The sequence below is a fragment of the Hyperoodon ampullatus genome, assembly GCF_949752795.1.
Source record: "Hyperoodon ampullatus genome assembly, chromosome: 1".
Taxonomy (NCBI): Eukaryota; Metazoa; Chordata; class Mammalia; order Artiodactyla; family Ziphiidae; genus Hyperoodon; species Hyperoodon ampullatus.
Window position 1 is genome coordinate 105,844,284 of NC_136914.1, and position 25,257 is coordinate 105,869,540.

General features: G+C 37.4%; 1 pseudogene across 1 annotated transcript in view; it reads right to left on the reverse strand.

The window, feature by feature from the left end:
- Window positions 1-25,257, reverse strand: part of LOC307057786 (transmembrane protease serine 11C-like) — a 49,421-nt pseudogene that overhangs the window by 8,128 nt on the left and 16,036 nt on the right. The window contains exons 3-7 of the transcript in view: window positions 23,035-23,102; window positions 21,288-21,451; window positions 4,542-4,610; window positions 2,609-2,672; window positions 854-996 (exon numbers count right to left, since the gene is read on the reverse strand). The product of the transcript in view is annotated as a transmembrane protease serine 11C-like (transcript). The remainder of the gene's footprint in view (window positions 1-853; window positions 997-2,608; window positions 2,673-4,541; window positions 4,611-21,287; window positions 21,452-23,034; window positions 23,103-25,257) is intronic.

The following is a 25,257-nucleotide window of genomic DNA, read 5'->3' on the forward strand; positions in this document are numbered from 1 at the left end:
TTTTGGGCTTCCCTGGAGGCGCAGTGGTTGAGAGTCCGCCTGCCAATGCAGGGGACACGGGTTCGTGCCCCGGTCCGGGAGGATCCCACATGCCGCGGAGCAGCTGGGCCCGTGAGCCATGGCCGCTGAGCCTGCGCGTCCGGAGCCTGTGCTCCGCAATGGGAGAAGCCACAACAGTGAGAGGCCCGCGTACCACAAAAAAACAAAAAACAAAAAACAAAACAAAAAGTAAACTTTTGGTGTAATAATATATCCTTTAAAGAAATAATCATTTCAAGCAGAGGTATAACATATATGGGAGGATGCAGGATGGATTCAAATACTTATGATTAAGTAAATGTGACCAAATGTAATAATGATGAGAAAGGAATAGAAGACCCATATTCAATTTGGGATTTATAATTTCCTTATAAAATTGATTAAGTAGATTTAGCTTAGTGATTCTCAACTGAGAGCTATTTTGTCTTCCAAGAGACATTTGCTAATGTCTAGAGACATTTTTGGTTGTCAGTCTTGTCCTCCAGACACTGACATTTGGTGTTTAGAGGACAAGGATGCTCCTAAACATGCTATAATGCACAGGCTAGTCCTCCCACAAAGAATTATTTGGTCCAAAATGTCAGTAGTGCCACTGTTGACAACCCTGTTCTAGTCTGAATATATATATATATATATATATATATATATATATATATATATATATATTACTGATAATTCATTGAGTAATTATGAGCTATACCTCACAATATTGTACAGCTGGAAGCATAGTTGTATGACTATATTCCTGAAAGATATGTATCAGACTTTTAGGTACTTGAGTGAATTTGAGGACTTTAAGTGGTCCAGAGCTTACTTTAAGGAACAGTGAGCAGCAGTGACAAGCCAGCTGTTTATAATCAGAGTGGCTCCACATTGGTGGACATTGTTCTGTTCTGTTGAAGGCTAGCTTGCCAGGACCATTCCCATTCCTCGGCATCCATGCCTCCAGCTATCTTGCTTCCAGAGGGAGTTATTGTGTGCTCGATTTTCAAAATCGAGTCATTAGCATATAATATTGATACCACTTATGCATGCATTCCTATAGTAAACAACCTTCCTATAATATGGGTCACTGTTAACTTTTAACTGAGAAAAAACACAGTCTTGGAAAAGTCAGGACTACTTTACTAATGACATGAGATTTCCTGAGAATTCATTCAAAGTAGGTTGACATCTTTCTCCCCCATCCTCATCACTCACATACATCTTTTTGTGCATGGTTCGGCCTTGCTATGACTTGTTGAAAGAGGTAGGTGGAATTAAATGTTTAAATTTGGAAGATAATTGTATAACAAATTACAAAGTTGCATGGGGAAATGTGTGGTTTTTAATTTTGTGAACAGTTGTTTAAAGCAATAATTGCTATTAAACATTCATAAGAAAGTGTGAATGAATGTCAATGTGAATGAGATACTGATGAGAAACAGAGTAGACAGAAATGTATTTGCATTCAAGTTACAACAAACAATACTTGGATAAAAGGAAAAGCACATGAAGATAGCCAACACTTTCCCCAAAGTTATATGCTTCTCTGTATCAGGACTGTGCTTTAGTGTCAATTTAGATGCAGAGAAACTGCTAGACTCTTAAGTCTTTAAAGCAAATTTGCAGTAATAGTGTAACTTCATTATTATTCTACCCATCTGACCCTCTCTCTGATTCTCGTGATTATCTCGTCTTATTCCAACTAAAGCACTGAGCTTGTCCCTTAACAGTTTATGGTACTTTTTGCTAGAGATCGTCAACCTCACTAATAAATATTTTTATAGGGCAAGAATCGTATCTTTAAATAAAAATGTATCTCCAGAACCTACTAGAGATAACCCATCACATAAAAGGAGCGCAAACAAGTTCTCAAATGTTTGTAGAAATGAAGTCTATATAGCGTAATCCATGAGACATCTTAAAGTAAAAAATATTTGACTGCAAAACCCTCTTCTGTATTAGGTTTGTTCCTAAGAATTTGGAGAGTGAATAAAATTTGCCAAAATCAATGCAGTGGGCGTAGATTAAGGTAGTGGTCTCAGTCAGTGTCAATTTTGCATACCACCTCCCATCCCCAGGAGTAATTTGGCAATATCTGGAGGCATTTTTGGTTGTCATAACTGGGAGGGGGGCAGTGTTGGGCTACTGGTATCTAGTGGGTAGAGGCCAGTAATCCTGCTAAAAATTCTATAATGCATGGGACTGTCCTTGAAACAAAGAATTATCTGGCCCAAAGCATTAGTAGTTAGGGTTGAGAAACTCTGAATTAAAGAAAGATGTTTGTATCAAGAATGAGAATATTTAAATTAATTGGAAAGGTTAGATGGTCAATTGCTTCACAGAGATGTTGTTTGTTATATGTGACAAGATGTATCTTGAGGTATTCTCTCCTGAGGGTGGAAAGGATTAGAAGCACAGGGGAGGGACATGTAGACTTTTAAAAAACCTTCACTAGCCCTTTGAAATCCTTAAGTTTGTATATTGCTTCTGATTCTAGACTGTTCTCTTTGATGAAACCCAAACTTCAGGTTGTTAAGGCATCCTCTTGATAAACATCACTGAATTTGAATGAGACTGCACTCACACTGACTCACTAAGTGTGACTCCCTTTTCTTTCCCTCTTTCTATCCACTCCCTTATCATGGACGCTACAGAGGATAAAGAAAATAATGCAGACCTGAAGATATAAGGGTTCCTCCTGATCTTCCTTTCTGTTTGGACAACTCCTAAAGGAAGTTGGCTTTTACTCAACTTCCTTCAGAGGTATGTAAAAACAAAGATAATAATCTGTGGGCTAGGAGAACCTCCCCTGGGTGACTCTACTTCTCCGTTTCTGCTCTTACTCAGAATTTTAATCTAATTTATATCCACTCACCAATTTTTATTCTGAGTTTTTATTTACTCATGATTGTTTTGTCTGTTAAGCTTTTAGCCACCACCTCTGCAGTACTACCTTGTTATTACCTCTGCCAAAATCTTACCTGGCACCTTAGAGCTTTTGTTATGTCAAAAGAGGTCATTTGACAAATTTCAAGGATTTAAGGAATATAATGAAGACTCTCTGGGTGATATTTTCAGAAAAATCAGATAATCTACCAAGCTCTTACAGTCTCGTTACACTTCTAACTTCTACTCCATCAGCTATTACTGCATTAAAAAATTTTTTTTATCAAAGTATAGTTGATTTACAAGTTGTGTTAATTTCTGCTGTACAGCAAAGTGACTCAGTTATATATATATATATATATATATATATATATATATATATATACTCTTTTTCATATTCTTTTCCATTATGGTTTATCACACGATATTGAATATAGTTCCTTGTGCTATACAGTAGGACTTTGTTGTTTATCCTATTACTGCACTTTAATATAATTTACGTCACATGCCAAACTCTATTCTCTTCAACCCTGTTCAATTTTTCTTGCCTACCTCTCCCTTCTCCCTTCTTATTTAAAGTACAATTAAAATCTCAGATAAACCAAGGCAAATTCAGGATACTGGTCTGGATGGTTGTTTAGTGTCCCAGATGGGGGGATGGACAAATTGGCTAATCTCTTTCTTACCACTGCTTTTATTCCTGTGTTGACTACCTCTCTCTACCAACCTGACAAATTCCTAATTGTGGATTTTGATCATATCAGTACTGAAGTTTTTAACTGGAATAATTGACTTAAAAATGTCTTATTAGTTGCTTAAGCATTGTTCAGTCAAAATATATCACAGAGAAAAACAATCTAATACAGATTTGTGTTTAAGTTTTGCCCAGGTTGCTCAGAAATAACTGTGATGTGACTGAAGGATAGCAAGAGCCATTGGAGTTGGTGTCACCTGGCTCTGGAGGGCAATTCCTCTAATCCAGTTGCTCCAATCAACCTCAGATAAGAGGAGTGCTTCTCCTGACAGAGTGCTCCAGGTTCTAGCAACCTTGGGGATCACATTTCCCAAAGTGGGAGAGTAGAAACAGAATGCCTTGCCCAACAAGCAGCTGCTTGCATGTAAGGCAGCTGACTTCTTAGCACACTAAACTTGGCTTCTAGGATCAGAATTCCACAGTGAGTTCCTAGGCCTGAAGTTTTCATCGGCAGAGTAGAAAATGCAAAGGGCTAACATCTTTTGAATGCTTATCATGAGCATATATTCTTTTAAGTACTTTACTTGTACCTTCTTTTGTCATCACAATAGCTTGGAATAGAAGATTTGAGAAGTTAAATAACCTGTGTAAATTCATCCAGTTAGAAAGTGCTAGATCTGGGGCTCAAAACTAATGTGTAGCTAGTTTTAGAGTCTAAGTTCTTAATTATCACTGCTGTGCTTAGATCCCTTCTGCCATCATGGCATGAGATAATGTGTTCCTCATTTTAAATCCATGATATCAGTCAAAGACCATCTACAGTCACCTTCATACAAGTTTCCAGAAGAAAGGTTCCCATTACACCTTTACGGATACCACATTGATTCTCAAGTGGATGGTTGGTTGTTTTTTTTTTTCCATCTAAGGAATTTCTTACTAGAAAATAACTCTTTATTAGCGAACGCACAGGTATTGAGAAGATTTTCTGCTGTTGGCATTGCAATGTCTAAAAGTCAAGGGGGAAGAAAATGGAAATAGTTACACTTATGAACACATTTTGTTTTAATATTAATTCATATTAATTATTTTGTTTTGGAGAACACATTATTCTGTAGGCATAATCATTTTATTCAATCCTGACTATGTAATTTCTATGTTCATAGATTAGCATAGAGAGTAATGCAATCTTAGTATTTATTATTCTGTTTCTAAAAAGACTCTCAAGTTCCCCATCACAAGATATTTGAAAAAGAGGTCTGGGTTCTAGAAAGTACTAAAATATATGAAAAATGGTAATCTTTCACCACATCTTGAATACAAACTACCAGATACTAAATGCATTTGACACTTTTTAATGCCATTTTAAATACTCTTGGCCCATCTTATCCCAGCCACAGTATGGTGACCTATTCCACACAGATTTGTATCTTCTCTACTCAGGAGTAACAAATGCCTTTCTCAGGTCAGCACCTAAGACTTCTCACTTTCTGCTAGAAGGAACCCACTGGACATTCCAAGATGAACAACAGGAGATGTGGGAGGTAGCTCTTGGAGCCAGAATTGGCTGAGAGCTGATGGACAAATGCTTCCCCCTTTAGTCACAGGGGAACACAGTTCTGAAATACAATTAGTAAGGTCCTACCAGATGGAGCTAGAGTTGCCACTAGTGATGACCAACTTCCTCTCCCCATTTTACTCTTTCTGTCCTTTACTCTTTCTCAAATCAACTACTGAATGCAAGTCTCTGTCTCAGGCTCTGCTTTTGAGGAACCAGATTAAGACACTCAAATAACTACATACCAGAACAAATAATGCTTGTAAATAGGAGAGAGTACATAAATTGTTATAGTTAGTGTATTTTTCGGTGTTGTGTGCATTTTACTCACTTAAAAATAAATATATTTTGTACAGTAAATTTCAATTATTCAGAACATTCAATTAAGCATGCCATTCCATTTCTCATTCATTTTGGATAAAAATATATTTTAAGAAGAGGGTACACTTCAACATTGTCTACTCATTCCTAGACATCTAGGGAATATTATAGAGTGAGATTTACTCCTGATAATTTTGGTATGGGCCCCACATCTATGGAGAATGGCAAACCTGTTCAATTCATGTGCAAAATGTGTGAGGAGAGGGTAAGTGAATTACAATTATGTCCCAAGTTTCAGATGCAGAGAACTGTAAATCCAGTAGCCATTTCAACTTATGAGTTTCTCTTCAAAAAGAAATCACCAGTTACTCTATAAGTTAAATACTGTAAATGTCAAAGTAGGTTCATTTTTATTATGTTCTTGGATTTCTATAAATCCGGGGGGAGTATCCAGTTATGTATGCCAATTACAATTACACACTCTTGTATTAGGTTGCACAACAAATCAGAGAGACAAAAGAATCCTTTACCAGAAAGTCAACCTGTCTGAACAAAAATGCAGGAGCAATTCAGCAGTCAGAGGGACCAGGAGTAAATGTGTGCCACACCTACTTAAACCGATGGCATATTTCTGTCTAATTCTTTATGTCTGCTTTCCAGAGGCGAATTTTTATTCAACATGATACCAGTAGAGTTTGATTTTGAGCTTTGTGTGGTTGGTAAAATATATCAAACCATATCAAGATTTTGGAAAATAACTAAACTACTATAACTCTACTGGAAAAATGTTAATTCCTATATCTTAAGAACTAATTATTTAGAAACCCTACTTTGTTCACAGACTTTCTTCTTCCTTTGAGGTTTTCCTTACTAATGCATGACTTTTTTTTTAAGGTATGATTAACACTACAAAAGTTACAGCTTTATTCTGATATGGCCTGAGTACGTAATTCATTTTTGAATATATCTTTATTGGAGTATAATTGCTTTACAATGTTGTGTTAGTTTCTGCTGTACAACACAGTGAATCAGCTATATGTATACATATATCCCCTTATACCCTCCCTCTTCAGCCACCCTCTCACCCTCCCTATCCCACCCCTCTAGGTGGTCACAAAACATCGAGCTGATCTCCCTGTGTTATGCGGCTGCTTCCCACTAGCTATCTATTTCACATTTGGTAGAGTACATATGTCAATGCTACTCTCTTACTTCGTCCCAGCTTCCCCTTCCCACCCGGTGTCCTCAATTCTGTTCTCTACATCTACGTCTTTATTCCTGCCCTGCCACTAGGTTCATCAGTACCGTTTTTTTAGATTCTATATATGTGCATTAGCAATGCATGACATTCTAAAGAGAAGAAATGTTTTTGAGCTAGAACTTACATTTAATACTTGTATTATTTCAAAGCTTAATACAGTAACTATCACTTGGTTAGGTGAAAGACAGGTACCACGAATAAGGAAATGACTTAAGCTGTCATTGTTTTCGACTGAGTCACTGCTCTGGCAGTCTGTGTGTCCTTCCTTTTTTAAATTATTTTTAATTTAACATCTTTATTGGAGTATAATTGTTTTACAGTGGTGTGTTAGTTTCTGCTGTATAATGAAGTGAATCAGCTATACATACACATATATCCCCATATCTCCTCCCTCTTGCATCTCCCTCCCACCCTCCCTATCCCACCCCTCTAGGTGGTCACAAAGCACCAAGCTGATCACCCTGTTCTGTGCGGCTGCTTCCCACTAGCTAGCTATTTTACATTTGGTAGTGTATATATGTCCATGCCACTCTCTCACTTCGTCTCAGCTTACCCTTCCCCATCCCGTGTCCTCAAGTCCATTCTCTACGTCTATATCTTTTTTTATTTTATTTTACTTTATTATTATTATTTTTTAAAACATCTTTATTGGAGTATAATTGCTTTAGAATGGTGTGTTAGTTTTCTGCTTTATAACAAAGTGAATCTGTTATACGTAAACATATGTTCTCATATCTCTTCCCTCTTGCATCTCCCTCCCTCCCACCCCCCCCATGCCACCCCTCAAGGTGGTCACAAAGCACCGAGCTGATCTCCCTGTGCTATCTGGCTGCTTCCCACTAGCTATCTATTTTACGTTTGGTAGTGTATATATGTCCATACCACTCTCTCACTCTGTCACAGCTTAACCTTCCCCCTCCCCATATCCTCAAGTCCATTCTCCAGTAGGTCTGTGCCTTTATTCCCGTCTTGCCCCTAGGTTCTTCATGACCTTATTTTTTTTCTTAGATTCCATATATATGTGTTAGCATATGGTATTTGTTTTTCTCTTTCTGACTTACTTCACTCTGTATGGCAGATTCTAGGTCCATCCACCTCACTACAAATAACTCAATTTCAGTTCTTTTTAAAGCTGAGTAATATTCCATTGTATATATGTGCCACATCTTCTTTATCCATTCATCTGTTGATGGACACTTGGGTTGCTTCCATGTCCTGGCTATTGTAAATAGAGCTGCAATGAACATTGGGGTACATGACTCTTTTAGAATTATGGTTTTCTCAGGGTATATGCCCAGTAGTGGGATTCGTGGGTCACATGGCAGTTCTATTTTTAGTTTTTTAAGGAACCTCCATACTGTTCTCTATAGTGGTTGTATCAATTTACATTCCCAGCAACAGTGCAAGAGTGTTCCCTTTTCTCCACACCCTCTCCAGCATTTATTGTTTCTAGATTTTTTGATGATGGACATTCTGATCAGTGTGAAATGATATCTCATTGTAGGTTTTAGTTGCATTTCTCTAATGATTAATGATGGTGAGCATTCTTTCATGTGTTTGTTGGCAATCTGTATATCTTCTTTGGAGAAATGTCTATTTAAGTCTGCTGCCCATTTTTGGATTGGGTTGTTTGTTTTGTTGAATTGAGCTACATGAGCTGCCTGTAAATTTTAGAGATTAATTCTTTGTCATTTTTTTCATTTGCACATATTTTCTCCCATTCTGAGAGTTGTCTTTTGGTCTTATTTATAGTTTCCTTTGCTGTGCAAAAGTTTTTAAGTTTCATTAGGTCCCATTTGTTTATTTTTGTTTTTATTTCCATTTCTCTAAGAGGTGGGTCAAAAAGGATCTTGCTGTGATTTATGTTATAGAATGTTCTGCCTATGTTTTCCTCTAAGAGTTTGATAGTGTCTGGCCTTACATTTAGGTCTTTAATCATTTTGAGCCTACTTTTGTGTGTGGGGTTAAGGAGTGTTCTAATTTCATACTTTTACATGTACATGTCCAGTTTTCCCAGCACCACTTATTCAAGAGGCTGTCTTTTCTCCACTGTATATTCTTGCCTCCTTTATCAAAGATAAGGTGACCCTATGTGCATGGGTTTATCTCTGGGCTTCCTATCCTGTTCCATTGATCTATATTTCTGTTTCTGTGTCAGTACCATACTGTCTTGATTACTGTAGCTTTGTAGTATAGTCTAAAGTCAGGGAGTCTGATTCCTCCAGCTCTATTTGTCGTTCTCAAGATTGCTTTGGCTATTAGGGGTCTTTTGTGTTTCCATACAAATTGTGAAATTTTTTTGTTCTAGTTCTGTGAAAAATGCCAGTGGTAGTTTGATAGGGATTGCATTCTATATGTAGATTGCTTTGGGTAGTAGAGTCATTTTCACAATGTTGATTCTTCCAATCCAAGAACACGGTATATCTCTCCATCTATTTGTATCATCTTTAATTTCTTTCATCAGTATCTTATAACTTTCTGTATACAAGTCTATTGTCTCCCTAGGTAGGTTTATTCCTAGATATTTTATTCTCTTTGTTGCAATGGTAAATGGGAGTGTTTTCTTAATTTCACTTTCAGATTTTTCATCATTAGTGTATAGGAATGCCAGAGATTTCTGTGCATTAATTTTGTATCCTGCCACTTTACCAAATTCACTGATTAGCTCTACTAGTTTTCTGGTAGCATATTTAGGATTCTGTATGTATAGTATCATGTCATCTGCAAACAGTGACAGCTTTACTTCTTCTTTTCCAATTTGGATTCCTTTTATTTCTTTTTCTTCTCTGATTGCTGAGTCTAAGACTTCCAAAACTATGTTGAATAATAGTGGTGAGAGTGGGCAACCTTGTCTTGTTCCTGATCTTAGTGGAAATGCTTTCAGTTTTTCATGATTGAGGGTGATGTTGGCTGTGGGTTTGTCATATATGGCCTTTATTACGTTGAGGAAAGTTCCCTCTATGCCTACTTTCTGGAGGGTTCTTATCATAAATGGGTGTTGAATTTTGTTGAAAGCTTTCTCTGCATCTATTGAGATGATCATATGGTTTTTCTCCTTCCATTTGTTAATATGGTGTATCACATTGATTGATTTGTGTATATTGAAGAATGCTAGCATTCCGGGAATAAACCCCACTTGATCATGGTGTCTGATCCTTTTAATGTGCTGTTGGATTCTGTTTGCCAGTAGTTTGTTGAGGATTTCTGCATCTATGTTCATCAGTGATATTGGCCTGTAGTTTTCTTTCTTTGTGACATCTTTGTCTGGCTTTGGTATCAAGGTGATGGTGGCCTCATAGAATGAGTTTGGGAGTGTCCCTCCCTCTGCTATATTTTGGAAGAGTTTGAGAAGTATAGGTGTTAGCTCTTCTCTAAATGTTTGATAGAATTCGCCTGTGAAGCCATCTGGTCCTGGGTTTTTGTTTTTTGGAAGATTTTTAATCACAGTTTCAATTTCAGTGCTTGGGATTGGTCTGTTCATATTTTCTCTTTCTTCCTGGTTCAGTCTCGGCAGGTTTTGCATTTCTAAGAATTTGTCCATTTCTTCCAGGTTGTCCATTTTATTGGCATAGAGTTGCTTTTAGTAATCTCTTATGATCCTTTGTATTTCTGCAGTGTCAGTTGTTACTTCTCCTTTTTCATTTCTAATTCTATTGTTTTGAGTCTTCTCCCTTTTTTTCTTGATGAGTCTGGATAATGGTTTATCAATTTGGTTTATCTTCTCAAAGAACCAGGTTTTAGTTTTATTGATCTTTGCTATCATTTCCTTCATTTATTTTTCACTTATTTCTGCTCTGATCTTTATGATTTCTTTCCTTCTGTTAACTTCTGTTTAACTTTTGTTTTTTTGTTCTTCTTTCTCTAATTGCTTTAGGTGCAAGGTTAGGTTGTTTATTTGAGATGTTTCCTGTTTATTAAGGTAGGATTGTATTGCTATAAACTTCCCTCTTAGAACTGCTTTTGCTGCATCCCATATGGTTTGGGTCATCATATCTCCATTGTCATTTGTTTCTAGGTATTTTTTGACTTCCTCTTTCATTTCTTCAGTGGTCACTTGGTTATTAAGTAGTGTATTGTTTAGCCTCCATGTGTTTGTATTTTTTACAGATCTTTTACTGTAATTGATATCTAGTCTAATAGCATTGTGGTCAGAAAAGATACTTGATATGATTTCATTTTTCATAAACTTACCAAGGCTTGATTTGTGACCCAAGATATGATCTATCCTGGAGAATATTCCTTGAGCACTTGAGAAGAATGTATATTCTGTTTCTTTAGAAGGAATGTCTTATAAATATCAATTAAGTCCATCTTGTTTAATGTATCATTTAAAGCTTGTGTTTCCTTATTTATCTTCATTTTGGATGATTTGTCCTTTGGTGAAAGTGAGGTGTTAAAGTCCCGTACTATGATTGTGTTACTGTAGATTTCCCCTTTCATTTATTGTTAGTATTTGCCTTATGTATTGAGGTGCTCCTATGTTGGGTGCATAAATGTTTATAATTGTTATATCTTCTTCTTGGATCAATCCCTTAATCATTCTGTAGTGTCCTTCTTTGTCTCTTGTAACAGTCTTTTTTAAACTCTCTTTTGTCTGATATGAGAATTGCTACTTCAGCTTTCTTTTGATTTCCATTTGCGTGGAATATCTTTTTCCATCCCCTCACTTTCAGTCTGTATGTGTCCCTAGGTCTGAAGTGGGTCTCTTGTAGACAGCATATATACAGGCCTTGTTTTTGTATCCATTCAGCCAGTCTGTGTCTTTTGGTGGGAGCATTTAATCCATTTACATTTAAGGTTACTGTTGGTATGTATGTTCCTATTCCCATTTTCTTAATTGTTTTGGGTTTATTATTGTAGGTATTTTCCTTCTCTTCTGTTTCTTGCCTAGAGAAGTTCCTTTAACATTTGTTTTAAAGCTGGTTTGGTGGTGCTGAACTCTCTCAGCTTTTGCTTGTCTGTAATGGTTTTAATTTCTCCATCAAGTCTGAATGAGATCCTTGCTGGGTAGAGTAATCTTGGCTGTATGTTTTTTTCCTTCATCACTTTAAATATGCCCTGCCACTCCCTTCTGGCTTGCAGAGTTTCTGCTGAAAGATCAGCTGTTAATCTTATGGGGATTCCCTTGTGTGTTATTTGTTGTTTTTCCCTTGCTGCTTTTAATATGTTTTCTTTGTATTTAATTTTTGATAGTTTGATTAATATGTGTCTTGACGTGTTTCTCCTTGGATTTATCCTGTATGGGACTCTCTGTGCTTTCTGGACTTGATTAACTATTTCCTTTCCCATATTAGGGAAGTGTTCAACTATAATCTCTTCAAGAGTTTTCTCAGTCCCTTTCTTTTTCTCTTCTTCTGGGACACCTATAATTCGAATGTTGGCACATTTAATGTTGTCCCAGATGTCCCTGAGACTGTCCTCAGTTCTTTTCATTCTTTTTTCTTTATTCTGCTCTTCAGTAGTTATTTCCACTATTTTATCTTCCAGGTCACTTATCCGTTCTTCTGCCTCAGTTATTCTGCTATTTATTCCTTCTAGAGAATTTTTGATTTCATTTATTGTGTTGTTCATCATTGTTTGTTTGCTCTTGAGTTCTTCTAGGTACTTGTTAAACATTTTCTGTATTTCCTCTATTCTGTTTCCAAGATTATGGATCATCTTTACTGTCATTATTCTGAATTCTTCTTCAGGCAGACTGCCTATTTTCTCTTCATTTATTGGGTCTGGGTTTTTTTTACCTTGCTCCTTCATCTGCTGTGTGTTTTTCTTTCTTCTCATTTTGCTTAACTTACTGTGTTTGGGGTCTCCTTTTCACAGGCTGCAGGTTCGTAGTTGCCGTTGTTTTTGCTGTCTGTCCCCAGTGGCTAAGGTTGGTTTAGGGGGTTGTGTAGACTTCCTGGTGGAGGGGACTAGTGCCTGTGTTCTGGTGGATGAGGCTAGATCTTGTCTTTCTGGTGAGCAGGTCCACGTTTGGTGGTGCATTTGGGCGTGTCTGTGGCATTATTATGATTTTAGGCAGCCTCTCTGCTAATGGATGGACTTGTGTTCTTGTCTTGTTAGTTGTTTGGCATAGGGTGTCCAGCACTGTAGCTTGCTGGTCGTTGAGTGAAGCTGGGTCTTGGTGTTGAAATGGAGATCTGTGGGAGATTTTTGCCTTTTAATATTATGTGGAGTTGAGAGGTTTCTTGTGGACCAGTGTCCTGAAGTTGGCTCTCCCACCTCAGAGGCACAGCACTGACTCCTGGCTGGAGCACCAAGAGACTTTCAACCACACAGCTCAGAATAAAAGGGAGAAAAAATAGAAAGAAAGAGGATAAAATAAACTAAATTAAAATAAAGTAAATTAAATTATTAAAATAAAAAATAATTATTAAGAAAAAAACTTTTAAAAAGTAAAAAAACAAAAAAGAAAGAAAGAAATCAAAGAAACAAACAAACAAAAAAACGGACGGACAGAACCCTAGGACAAATGGTGAAAGCAAAGCTATATAGACAAAATCACACACAGAAGCATACACATACACACTCACAAAAAGAGAAAAAGGGGAAAAAATAATATATCTTTGCTCCCAAATGTCCACCTCCTCATTTTGGGATGATCCGTTGTCTATTCAGGTATTCCACAGATGCAGGGTTCATGAAGTTGATTGTGGAGCTTTAATCCACTGCTCCTGAGGCTCCTGGGAGAGTTTTCCCTTCTCTTCTTTGTTTGCACAGCTCCTGGGGCTCAGCTTTGGAATTGGCCCCGTCTCTGTGTGTAGGTCACCTGAGGGAATCTGTTATTTGCTCAGACAGATGGGGTTAAAGGAGCAGTTGATTCGGGGGTTCTGGCTCACTCATGCCAGGGGAGGGAGGGGTACGGATGCAGGGAGAGTCTGCAGCAGCAGAGGCCAGCTAACGTTGCACCAGTCTGAGGCATGCCGTGCGTTCTCCCGGGGAAGTTGTCCCTGGATCATGGGACACTGGCAGTGGTGGGCTACACAGGCTCCTGGGAGGGGCAGTGTGGATAGTGACCTGTGCTGGCACACAGGCTTCTTGGTGGCTGCAGCACCAGACTTAGCGTCTCATGCCCGTCTCTTGGGTCCGCGCTGATAGCCACGACTCACGCCCCTCTCTGGAGCTCCTTTAAGCGGCGCTCTTAATCCCCTCTCCTTGCGCACCAGGAAAAAAAGAGAGAAGAAAAAGTCTCTTGCCTCTTCCGCAGTTCCAGACCTTTTCCCGGACTCCCTTCTGGCTACCGTGGCGCATTAGCCCCCTTCAGGCTGTGTTCATGCCGCCAACCGCAGTCCTCTCCCTGGGATCCGACCGAAGCCTGAGCCTCAGCTCCCAGCCCATGCCCACCCTGGCGGGTGAGCAGGCAAGCCTCTCGGGCTGGTGAGCGCTGGTCAGCACTGATCCTCTGTGAAGGAATCTCTCCGCTTTGCCCTGCACACCCCTGTTGTTGTGCTATCCTCTGTGGCTCCGAAGCTTCCTCCCTCTGCCACCTGCAGTCTCCCCCCACAAAGGGGCTTCCTAGTGTGTGGAAACCTTTCCTCCTTCACAGCTCCCTCTCAGTGGTGCAGGTCCCATCCCTATTCTTTTGTCTCTGTTTTTTCTTTTTTCTTTTGCCCTACCCAAGTACGTGGGGAGTTTCTTGCCTTTTGGGAGGTCTGAGGTCTTCTGGCAGTGTTCAGTAGGTGTTCTGTAGGAGCAGTTCCACGTGTAGATGTATTTCTGATGTATCTGTGGAGAAGAAGGTGATCTCTGCATCTTACTCTTCCACCATCTTGAAGCTCTGGTAATTCTATTTTTAGTTTTTAAAGGAACCTCCATACTGTTCTACATAGTGGCTGTATCAATTTACATTCCCACCAACAGTGCAAGAGGGTTCCCTTTTCTCCACACCCTCTACAGCTTTTGTTGTTTGTAGATTTTCTGATGATGCCCATTCTAACTGGTGCGAGGTGATACCTCATTGTAGTTTTGATTTGCATTTCTCTAATAATTAGTGATGTTGAGCAACTTTTCATGTGCTTCTTGGCCATGTGTATGTCTTCTATGGAGAAATGTCTATTTAGGTCTTCTGGCCATTTTTGGATTGGGTTGTGTTTGTTTTTTTAATATAGAGCTGCATGAGCTGTTTATATATTTTGGAGATTAATCATTTGTTCATTGATTCACTTGCAAATATTTTCTCCCATTCTGAGGGTTGTCTTTTTGTCTTGTTTATGGTTTCCTTTGCTATGCAAAAACTTTGAAATTTCATTAGGTCCCATTTGTTCATTTTTGTTTTTATTTCCATTACTCTAGGAGGTGGATCATAAAAGATCTTGCTGTGATTTATGTCAGAGTGTTCTTCCTATGTTATCCTCTAAGAGTTTTATAGTGTCCAGTCTTACATTTAGGTCTCTAATCCATTTTGAGTTTATTTTTGTGTATGGTGTTAGGGAGTGTTCTAATTTCATTCTTTTACATGTAGCCATCCAGTTCTCCCAGCACCACTTAGTGAAGAGACTGTCTTTTCTCCATTGTATATCTTTGCCTCCTTTGTCATAGATTAGTTGACCATAAGTGAGTGGGTTTATCTCTGGGCTTTCTATCTTGTTCCATTGATCTATGTTTCTGTTTTTGTGCCAGTACCATATTGTCTTGATTACTGTACCTTTGTTGTATAGTCTGAAGTCAGGGAGCCTGATTCCTCCAGCTCCGCTTTTTCCCCTCAATACTGCTTTCGTTATTCGGGGTCTTTTGTGTCTCCATACAAATTTTAAGATTTTTTGTTCTGGTTCCATAAAAAATGTCATTGGTAATTTGATAGGGATTGCATTGAATCTGTAGATTGCTTTGGGTAGTATAGTCATTTTCACAATATTGATTCTTCCAATCCAAGAACATGGTATCTGTTTGTATCATCTTTAATTTCTTTCATCAGTGTCTTAAAGTTTTCTGCATACAGGTCTTTTTTCTCCCTAGGTAGGTTTATTCCTACATATTTTATTCTTTTTGTTGCAATGGTAAATAGGAGTGTTTTCTTAATTTCACTTTCAGATTTTTCTTCATTAGTGTATAGGATGCAAGAGATTTCTGTGCATTAATTTTGTATCCTGCAACCTTACCAAATTTATTGATTAGCTCTAGTAGTTTTCTGGTGGCATCTTTAGGATTCTCTATGTATAATATCATGTCATCAGCAAACAGTGACAGTTTTACTTCTTCTTTTCCAATTTGTATTCCTTTTATTTCTTTTTCTTCTCTGATTGCCATGGCTAGGACTTCCAAAACTATGTTGAATAATAGTGGTGAGAGTGGACATCCTTGTCTTGTTCCTGATCTTAGAGGAAATCATAGGCAGAACATTCTATGACATAAATCACAGCAAGATCCTTTTTGACCCACCTCCTAGAGAAATGGAAATAAAACCAAAAGTAAACAAATGGGACCTAATGAAACTTAAAAGCTTTTACACAGCAAAGAAAACCATAAACAAGATGAAAAGACAACCCTCAGAATGGGAGAAAATATTTGTAAATGAAGCAACTGACCAAGGATTAATCTCCAAAATTTACAAGCAGCTCATGCAGCTCATTATCAAAAAAAAAAAAAAAAAAAAAAAACCAACTTAATCCAGATATGGGCAGAAGACCTAAATAGATATTTCTCCAAAGAAGATATACAGATTGCCAACAAACACATGAAAGCATTCTCAACATCATTAATCATTAGAGAAATGCAAATCAAAACTACAATGAGATATTATCTCACAGTGGTAAGAAGAACGTTCATCAAAAAATCTACAAAAAATAAATCCTTTAGAGGGTGTGGAGAAAAGAGAACCCTCTTGCACTGTTGGTGGGAATGCAAATTGATACAGCCACTATGGAGAACAGTATGGTGGTTCCTTAAAAAACTAAAAATAGAACTACCATACAACCCAGCTATTGCACTACTTGGCGTATACTCTGAGAAAACCATAATTCAAAACGAGTCATGTACCCCAATGTTCATTGCAGCACTACTTACAATAGCCAGGACATGGAAGCAACCTAAGTGTCCATCAGTAGATGAATGGATAAAGAAGATTTGGCACATATATACAATGGAATATTATTACTCAGCCAGAAAAAGAAATGAAATTGAGTTTTTTGTAATCAGGTACATGGACCTAGAGTTTGTTATACAGAGTGAAGTCAGTCAGATAGAGAAAAATAAATACCGTATGCTAACACATATATATGGAATCTAAAAAAATAAAATAAAATAAAAGGTTCTGAAGAACCTAAGGCCAGGACAGGAATAAAGACGCACACGTTGAGAATGGACTTCAGGGAACGGGGAGTGGGAAGGGTAAGGTAGGACAAAGTGAGAGTGTGACATGGACATATATACACTACCAAATGTAAAATAGCTAGTGGGAAGCAGCTGCATAGCACAGGGAGATCAACTCTGTGCTTTGTGACCACCTAGAGGGGTGGGATAGGGAGGGTGAGAGGGAGATGCAAGAGGGAGGAGATATGGGGATATATGTATATGTGTAGCTGATTCACTTTGTTATAAAGCAGAAACTAACACACCATTGTAAAGCAATTATACTCCAATAAAGATGTTAAAAAAAATTTCAAGATTCATTTCAGGTATCCTGGATCTAAATTGGCAAGATGAATCTAGAACTCCTCTAAATAAAATCTGTTGGGGTCTGGTCTACTAACAGCCTCTTTTGATCGAGTCTCAGTCATTCTACATGGATCTGGCAGGTAGTCCAGGCAAGTAACTGAATTGGCCCACTGGATGGAGTGTCTTAGTGTTAAGCATTTAAAATTAGTGCCTGACTATCAAAAATAAGCAATATAAATTATTATGTTTTTCCTTTTATAGTGATGAGAAAATAAGGATGATTCATTTGGAAGAACATTCTTGTTTCACAGATAATTCTGTGACAGTATGTGTTGTGTGCCCTATTGATAGCAAGTCCTTTAATGCAATGACTATTAATAATCTTTAAATTATCTTAAAGTATCTGGACTGGGCTTCCGTGGTGGCGCAGTGGTTGAGAGTCCGCCTGCCGATGCAGGGGACATGGGTTCGTGCCCCGGTCCGGGAGGATCCCACATGCCGCGGAGCAGCTGGGCCTGTGAGCCATGGCCACTGAGCCTGCGCGTCCGGAGCCTGTGCTCTGCAACGGGAGAGGCCACAACAGTGAGAGGCCCACATACCGTAAAAAAAAATAATAATAATAAAAAATAATAAAGTATCTGGACTGTGTCTAATAGTTTTATCATTCAATAATATATATATTTCAAGCTTGCATTTGAAAAATACTTAAAGAAAGAGAACATGTCTCTGGTATACAGTAGACTTAAAAAAAATGTCCTCTAGAAGTTATCAAAGAATGATTGGTTAAAGTTGGTTAAAACATGGTACGAATGAAGCCATGCAGTGTCTCAGGATCAAGCCACATGAAAAAGCTGTGTTCTACTAACATCATTTATATCTCAGTGTTGCCCAGCTACACACAAATGAATGCTAGGCCAGAGCTTCATTCCTCTTCTTGTAAAACCCTTAACAGTGTGTCAGGACCTTCATCCTTGTGTATGAATTTCTATTACTGTCACATAATTTGAGTTTTTACTTTAACCAGTTATGATTTAGCATAAGTATTTAAAATATTTTTCATGCTTAATCAGTAAATGGTTAAGTGTAGCAGTAGGTACAAGGCATTTTTCTGTAGGAAATAATAAATATTTTTTTAAAACAAGGTAAGTCATATCCTTAAGTATGCACATTAAAGTTATGAGCATTCGACTTTATAAGGCATTTCATTAAAATCATCACTTCAGCTTATGAGGCATTTCTTTGTTTTTACAAAGAATGACTTAGATTTTTCCTTCCAAAGCTTCCAGGAGAGAAACACCATGTGGTCATCCTTGCAGTTTTGTAGTTGGTAGATCTAGTCTAGCGTTACATTTTCTTCTTAGCTGTTGGCTTGATAGTTTATGGCAGTGACACTCAAGTGCATCATGCTGTGAGGTCAACTTGTTTGGTGAGATAGCACTTGCATTGCTTTACTTGTTCTTTTCTTTCTTTCTTTCTTTCTTTTTTTTGCATTAAAGTTTGCAAAGCATTAAGTATCACATGTATGTTCTGGGGTTTTTTGCATTAAAGTTTGCATAAACATTAAGTATCACATGTATGTTCTGCCTGTTAAGCTATAAAATAACAAGATCATGTAAGCATGATCTTATAATTTATAAAGGAAATAATTTATAAAGTACTGATTGTGTTAACTAATCTTAACTATTGAGGTTATCATCTCTATTTTTAAAATAATGTGATATTGTTTAAGGATAAAGCATAAGTGAATATAAATTCAGGGGTTTGGGAATGCATAAAAACTTTCACCACTGAAGTCAATAGTATTAGGTTAAGAAATTTGTCATTTGAGAGATTTTTCTGGAAACTATTCTATCATGGGCAGGGGAAAACTATTCCATCAAAGTTTTTTCTAGGCTTTATGCCTGGTAGTCAATTTGAAAATTCTCTGATCTAGTAAGTTTAGAATTGATGGAGAAAATACTTATTTCTCACTGAAGAATACACTGTAAATACTGATTGCTAGTACCTAGGAAGATAGTAGCAGTGTCATTTCCCTGGAATTCAAGAGTGAGTGGAAAATTAAATTGCATATTATGTTCACAGGTCTTAATAATTGAAGCACTCTTTGCATCTTAAATCTGGGGATAGCAGTCCCTACTAGCAGCATACATGTGCCAAACTTGCCATCAGCCTTCCTCAGTTGGGGTTCTGTTGGGGAATTAAGCTCTAAAGTCCTAAGTGGCTTTTGTTTTAATGAAACTTCTATTCTATGCATCTGGAACATCTCTATTATGCAACGATGATACACAGTTTATGCATATCATTATTCTATATGCCCTCTTTCTAGGCATAATCATACGGGAACACTGGTATTGTATTCAGGCATTCATTGTAACTAATAGCACTGGCCAGTGATGTCTTTTTCCTCTATGTTAGCAGCTTGTATGAAAATGAAATCCACAACATTGACATACTTAGGAGCAGGCGCTAAGCAACCAAACTAACCAGGCAGCATAAGAAGGTCAGGCTATTCAATAAGATGCTATGACAGCAAACTTGGCTACCTAAATAAGCTTTCATAAATCCCTAAGCCAGAGACCCATTTATGTGGTGACTAACGAAGGTTCATAATCTCTTTAAGAGCTGTCTTAAATGTGAGCTTTGTGTTAACTCACTTCATTGTGGTTTTGGAGGCCTGGCCCAGTCGGCTTCTGAGTTTGATCTTGCACATGTGAAAGCCCAGTCAGTTTCAAGAGACGTCTAGCTTCTGATGAGAAGTGAAGGAGGAGAGATAGGTAGTTTCTAGGGAACAGGTAGAGGCTAAGACAGTACCAAAGCACTGCATGTACTTAAGAGTATTACACTTATCAGTCACTGCTCTCCATAAACTTGTCGGATGGCATTGTAATAAATAAAACTACTGAGGAAAACCATAAAGCTAGGAAATACCTCCCAGAAAGTCTGTTTTCCTGGGATCCTACATAATGTTCTTAAATTTTGGAGAAATACCAGGAATATAATGCTGTTTCTTTACTATGTGAGTTCATGTCTTTAGCAGATGAGTTTCCAAAAATATATCTTTGGTGGTTGATTCTCTGTTAATCAGAGAACTGCTTTATTTCTCCGTGATTAAAGTAGCTGTGTGAGAAGGAAGGTTCTAAGACAAAGCATCTAATATAACCCGAGGAGAATCACATTTCAACAACATGATGGATTTTTATCCAGGAGAAGCATGTTCAGGTTTTGCTTTTTGATCCTTTTGATGTTCCAGACAAACGAACACTTGGACTACATTTTTTTTTCCACAAACCTTTAGTCCTTCCTGTAGGGATAGGATACTTTTCTGCCCTTGATCAAATTTGTTGTAACAGAGAACTGATAGCTTAGCTTAGATGTGCCAGTCATTGCCTATACATTTATCAAGATCAGGGAGACACTGATTATCCTGGGAATGGAGGACATGTGTTACTATCTTTTAGAAGCCATCTTTCACAATATTGTTATGTGACCAAGAATAAGAATTAGATTAGATATAAGAGAGAGATGAAATCCATTAAAGGCCTATCAAGAAATAAGTTTGATGTCAAAGATATTCAAACTCAGTTGTTGAATTTGGGAGTCTAGATTCTTAAGACATCCAAAAGAACTGAGAGAGAAATCATGACCCACAGAACAAGCCATAAGTGTTTGAGCTTAAGGCTGCCTTGTTTTGCAAAGAAATGTTATTTGCAACCATGATTGCTTTTTTTGAAAAAAATCTATCATTAAATAAAGTTTAATTTCAAGAATACAAGGATGATTCTATATCAAAAACTTGATTAACAGAGACCTTGATTACTTTAACAGTGGTTAAAAATAATTACCATTATCTATGAAATGATATTTAAAGAGAGAAGTATTGTTTTCATTTGCACAGCAAAACACCATATTCAAATTAAAAGATGAAAATCATTCTGTACCATACATAAAAATCTTACCTGAAAATCTAAATGAAGAAGAATCTATACATAAAGACCCAGTTTTGCCCTTTAGCTTCTGATGTAAAATGGTTTCGATCCTATACCAAAATTTTGCTGCGTTATTCATATAACAGGATTTAAACTTAAGCACAGCATGTGTTATCACTTTTCCTTTGGCTCGGCTGCAGAACAGAAACAGACAAAGAAATTATGCTTTTATTACTGAGCCTCTATCATTCTTAGTGGAGTCATTCTATCCTTTGTTAAGCAGAACTCCTGGCAGTTTTCTAGTTCCTCCAAAGGGAGTGGAAATGGCACTTTATTGACATGGTGAACAGCAAAGAGAGTGGGATTTAGACTCACAGGAACTGAGTTTGTACTCTAGATTCACCATTTCACATTCATATTCAACCATCTACCCTGTTGCAAAAGGCTTGAACAATATCTTCCTTGTCTGTTCAATTTTGTATGGTGCAATTTGTGCTTTGACAGCCTGGTGGTGGGAACAATTTTGACATGTTTATTGGGGGAATAATAGCAATCTGTATGGATATAAGTGTTGAATGAGGATGAGGGTATGAGATGAGGTCAGAGAGAAGCAAGGCCATTCCAGGTAAGGTTATGTGCACTATGTAAGAAGTGTGGAATTTGTGGGAAACTGCCAGAGGATATTAAGGAAGGGGATGATGGCCTCTTCTAATTCATTTTGATTGCTGCATGCAGTTTGTATAATAGTGGAGCAAGTGTGAAAGCTGAAGATTAGACAAGTTGATGCAATAATCTAGATGTGATTGCTTGGGTTCAGACTACAGTTTTTTACTTATTAAATATGTGACCTTGGCAAGTCACTTAACCTAACTTTGCTTCAATCTCCTCCTCTGCAAAAGGAGAAACTAATATGTACATACCATATAGGGTTGTTATCAGGTTAAATGAGTTAATATAAGTTCTCTGGGGGTTCTGGTTGAGAGCATGGATTATTTAAAAAGGAACCAAGAAAATTAAATAGCACAAGTTCTAGTTTTAGGAAGAGGTATATTCCAAAGCATATTAGCTTTTCTATTTGAGATTGTGGTTATTATTTTTCCATATCTATTGCAGGTTACATCTTCCTCACCAGTGTTTGGATAAACATCTTTGCTGATAGAAAATAACTGTAGAATTAGGAAGGTAAGGTAAAAGAGTGAAGCTGGTTGGGTGTAAATACATATGTATACATTTGTGTGAGTGTTAGGGCCTGCTGCAAACAGTGCAACTTCAGTGTCAGCATATTGTTACTGTGTGGGAATGTGGGTCACATGTTGTTAGATCTTTTGATTTTTTTTAACACATTCTGAGAATCCTGCTTTTATGTGAAATTTTCAAACTTTTACATTTAATCCACAATTCTAAGCAAGATTTGGCACATTATCTACTAGTGTGCCACTCCTGGGTCAGACATTTTATATGTGGCTCTCCTATCTTATCCATTCTTACGTTGAAATGATCTGATTTTAGATTTGCTTTTTGACTTTGTGCCTTCAAATAAAAAACAACCCCATTTAACCTTTACCTGATACTCACCATCAGCTGGAACTCTTGGTTCTGGTTTAATAATTTTCCAACAGACCTTGAATACCTGTTTTCACATTTGAAAATGCTAGTGGTTTTGAAGCCCCAAATTTAACCTTTCGATTATATACTATGCAAAGATATTCTGTTGAATATGAGATATGAAGGCAAAGGAAAATTTTATTCTCTGTGCCTCTCAGTCTGTTTTACATACCTTACTTGGGCAACATGAGATTTGACATACTGTCTTCTCAGTCTGGATCCATGAAATGTTTCATTTATCTGTTAAACAATAAAATGAATAACTTATGCTTTTAATTTTTTAATTTTAAAGTTTTCATTGTGAAGAACTTCAAATATACATGAAAATAAATAGAATAGTATAACGTACCCCATGTACCCATCATTCATCTTCACCAGTTATCAATCAAGGAACAAACAGTTTCATTTTACTACTATCCACATCCTAGGGATCAAATAACTCCTTAATATCATCAAATACATAGTGTTAAAATTTCCCCATATCTCATTTAAGAAAGAGATACAATGTGTGTTAAACATGTAGGGTTTTTTTGAAAATTACCTTTATACTAGCTCAATTAATTCACAAATATCCTTAAATCAGTAAATTGTGTGGCAAGGTGAGGCAAAAATATTTGCTTCCTAACAGCGTGATAGGTAAGAATATTCATTTTGGAGAGATAAATTCAAAAGTCCAACGGATAGAGTTTGTCTTCCATGTTCAGCCTCCACTGAACATCAATGCCATAAAACTAAACAGAAGTGTCCCGAGAAGGAGGAAATATTTCTCTCTCCATTTTTTTTCTTTTGTAATATGGAAGCCTGCTTTTCACCTCTGGACTGCAAACCATTTCCCCTGATCTTTCAGTTATGTGCTACCGACGGGTTCAAAGCAGGATATGTAGAAATCTCTCAGAGAAATCTCACATAAGAGTCATTTTCTCAGCTGTTCTTGATCTTAACCTAATGATGATTTCTCACAGCAGGACCTTCACAGAGGAAAAGATAAAACGTTGCACTGTCCATGGCTTTTACTTCGGCAAAGATAGTCCTTCAGAAACAGTGACTCATTTTTGGCATCGCAAAGATTTAATTTATATTTTCCCTCTTGCTCCAAAGCAATTAGAATATGTTAATTTATTCAATAAATATCTATTGAAATAAAACTACTAACAAATTAGATGGATCCATACTTTCTTGGAGATTCAATGAAGGAGACAGATAATAAGCAGACCAAGAAATAAATATATAAATATGATAATTTGAGATAGTGTTAGGTGATGTAAAATATGTAAAATGATGTGATGGAGTGATTCAGGGAATATTACTTGAATGATAAAATAAGATCTCTTTCAAGAGGTGACATTTGATTGAGACCTGAAAGATGTAAAGTTGACTATCAAGGGGAGAAGAATATTCTATAAGGACTGAACAGCAAGTGATATAATCCTAGGTAAAAATGAGATTAGTATATTTGAGGGATAGAAACAAAGTTTCTGTGACTCAAGTAAAGTGAGCAAGGGAGAGTGTATAAGCTGAGGTTGCCCAGGTAGATAGAAATGTGATTACAGAGAGCCTATTTGGCCATGGTAATAAGTTTGGATGTTATTCCTAAATATAGTGAATGGAGGAATCCTGACAAGATGGTAACTTAACTATACTGTATTTTTCTTCTATTCTCTATTCCAATCTGCCACTCCTGGGGCCAGGTGGAATTGGGTTTTATGGGAGTCCTAGAAAAAGGAAGGTGATGAGGAATTTATTTTCCACAGGTCAAGGAAGAACCTAGAGAATAGTATGAGTCCTGTGCAAGGATAGAATCAAAACAGGTCCTGGGAAGATCTTGGTCAACAGAGGTGCTTGAACACCCAGGGATAAGGTCGACATCGGACTATGTGAGTGTGTTTCCATGGCTCCACAGAAGCCAAGAAGGAACTGAAAAGGGGGCTGAAGCCTCCTTTCTCCTGATGCTAGGGTAGTACTGGGCAGAACATGGGGAGCTGGAAGACTTCTCCTGGGTCCTTGGTTTGGAGACGCAGAAGGCCTGCTGCCCACATTTAGACTACAGGATTTAAGAATAGCTCATGCTCTATCTTGTAGGATTGTCTCCAGTAACAAGACAGTGGCCCGAATAAACCAACAAGGAAAAATGATAATACAAATAAAGAAACCCAGCAGCCAGAGAAAGTAAATAACAGATTAGGTGCTCATCAAAAGGGAACTTCTGGAGAAAACAGCAACCTAACAACAATGGCAAAAAAGCACACATAAGAACATTCAGGTACATCAAAAAAAGACTATGTAGTACTAAAAAACACAATTTTCACGTTAAAAAATTTAGTGAGTCAATTTAAAAAGATGAGTGTCATTCTTGAGATCCAAATTTGTGACCTGTAAGGCCAAAAAGAATAAATAC